This window comes from Epinephelus moara, chromosome 3 (genome assembly GCF_006386435.1).
Source record: "Epinephelus moara isolate mb chromosome 3, YSFRI_EMoa_1.0, whole genome shotgun sequence".
Classification (NCBI taxonomy): domain Eukaryota; kingdom Metazoa; phylum Chordata; class Actinopteri; order Perciformes; family Serranidae; genus Epinephelus; species Epinephelus moara.
The window spans coordinates 38,800,898-38,803,584 of NC_065508.1; the positions used below are offsets into that span (position 1 = coordinate 38,800,898).

The following is a 2,687-nucleotide window of genomic DNA, read 5'->3' on the forward strand; positions in this document are numbered from 1 at the left end:
CCCGCACCTGGCCTTCCACCGTTTCCCGAAGGATCCCGACAAGTAAGAACTCCTGAGGTGTAAGTTTTAAAGTGTTTTAATATCAATTTAATATGCCAGTTTTGGAAAGATGATAACACACACACACATATATATGTATATATATATATATATATATACATACATATATATGGCCTCTTGGACCATTTATATCAGAACTGATTACTGCTTTAGCATTAAAATATATCATATTAAAATAGCCTATATATTATTATTATTATTACTGTCCCCTTACTGTACAAACTGTAAATAAATCTTTATTCCTGACTATGTGACGTCGCCATTAATGTGTTTCTCGTTAAAATAGGCCTAGGCCTATTTATGTTTTTATTTTTTTATATTTTTTTTTATTTTGGTAGATCGGCTTATGGGGTCATTTTGAAGGAGTAATTAAGTTAATCTTCTCATAAGTGGATGTAATATGTAGAGATGCCATCTAGGCCGTTTTTCTTCGTTTTTTTTTTTTTAAAAGTCTATACTTTGCTTCACAAAAAACGTGAAAAAGCAGCTGTGACCAAGCTATCACGAGGTGAGTAGCACTGTAAGCATAATTAATAGCGATATACAACAGTTTGTCTGTGTGTTTTTGTATGCAAGCGGGTCTGCTGCGGTCTGCTGACAGTCCAAAATGGCGGCGGTAGGATGAAACCATGGGCGAGTCTGTTGCTATGGGGTGTTGTATTGAGCTTCGCCTTTTGGTATCCATGCTCTTTGGTTTAGTACAAGCTACAGAAACACACTGCCGCTCCAAAATGCCAGACAGTTGTTGTGTGGTCGGGTGCACAAATCGACGCGGAGAAAAGCCGGGGTTGTGTTTTCATCGTATTCCGTCGGGTAAAGACAACCCAGAGAGGATAAACCTGTGGATCAGCGCTATCAAACGCACGTCGGTCCCCTGGTAGAGCAAACACTTGTGGAACACTTCATAAAAGGTAAGTTGCTCAAACTTAAGTTCAAATAAACACTGTTTGTCTATATTAGTTATTGTGGTTTTATTCATACATCACATCTTTATGTAAGCGTTTTGATGTGGTTTGTTGTTGTGTATGGAGGCGACCAACCGCAGTGATCTTAGGGGGCTTTCACACCTGAAAGTCCGGACCAAGGTCCGTGTTTTTGCTACATTGTATACATTTGGTCCGGTTGGTTTGGTTTCACACTGCTTTAAGGCGACTGGACCAAATGACACATTGAGGTTAACTACGTGGCCTCTAGTTTCGCAGACCGGGCGTGGGGGAGGCGCAGCGCACCTGCGCTAACTAGGTGTTTTGCAAGTTTGGCACATCGCACGCGCTGGCGCAGCTACTCCTCTTTCCCACCTCCGTCCCTCCTACCTGCGCAAGTCGGAAAGAGGGAGGAGAGAAGGCGTGGAGTGGGTTTTACACAGCCGATTCACATCACACCAATCAAATGAGCCCCTCTCCTCGCCCTTAAATGCACCGCGCGGTGGCGTAATGAGAGTTTACTCAATTCGCCATGGCAGAAGAGAGCAGCAGCGTCCTCCTCCTCGCAATAATGTACTCCATCTTTGTAGATCACGTTAAGCAAGAACATTTTAACATTTGTATAGGCAATCACATGAAGCACGTAAACCCTTAAGACACCGAACATAACTTACAATTTGTTGACAGCGTTTCTGTCGTGCGCGCGCGCTCTCTCTTTCTCTCTCACAGTCTCACTCTGTTTCTTTTCTTTTGACTTTTCTAAGATGACAGATGCTGAATATATACTCCCTATCTGATGCTGTGGCTGTTTGTGGTTGGCTGAGAGGGATGTGAACTCATTAGTTTACAGCTGTGTTAATCAAATCAGGTTGGGTTTCCATTACGCGTGCCAAACGTGCCAAATGTGCCAAACGGTGCCATGCCGCAGCAGCAGGAGGACGAGGATGAGCCGGGCGAGCCGGCCGCACAGCCGGGGCACAGCTGGGGGCACAGCTGGGAGCAGCTCCATTACACATGCCAAACGGTGCCAATCCCCTTTGATCTGACATCAGATGTGACAGGACAGTTGATAGAGAGATACATTTATGTGCTGATTGCAGATAGTTGCATTGAATAGTGGTTTTTGTCCCCCTCAATGTATATGGTGACTACTGCCCTGTCATGCATGCATAATTAGGCTAGAGTTGTCTGGGTGCACAAAGGTGAAGTACGCTGGTCTTGTCATACAAAGTTTGATGGAGTGTCAACTGGACAATATGGAGATATTTGCATCTTGAAAGCCGGTGTCGTGCCAAGGTACTTACCCCCGAAAGGAAGTGTTTCCCCTGGCCACGGGAACGCGCGTGCATTCAGCGAAGGTGGAGCTACAGCACTGTGCTTGATTTCACTCATGTAAATGAAAACTACCAACAATTGCATTATTTAATTCATCGTTTTAGTGTTGTAATTTATCAACGAGGTTTTGCAAAGTAACACATGGCTCACCCATCAAAATAAATGCTTTTATTTTTCTGTACGTCTTAACGTCGTATTACACACTGCACTGAACTGAAAAACCAAGGCAATCATGAATTTTCCTCCTGTAATTTGACATATAATGCGCTGTAATTAAGGAAAAGTAGATCAGGAGCTAGAGCCTTCAGCTATCAGGCTCCTCTCCTGTGGAATCATCTTCCTGTTACGGTCCGGGAGGCAGACACCGTC

General features: G+C 43.9%; 1 pseudogene; it reads left to right on the forward strand.

Moving 5' to 3' along the window:
- The first annotated feature begins 576 nt into the window (after positions 1-576).
- LOC126388151 (uncharacterized) overlaps positions 577-2,687 on the forward strand; it is a 14,987-nt pseudogene continuing 12,876 nt past the window's right edge.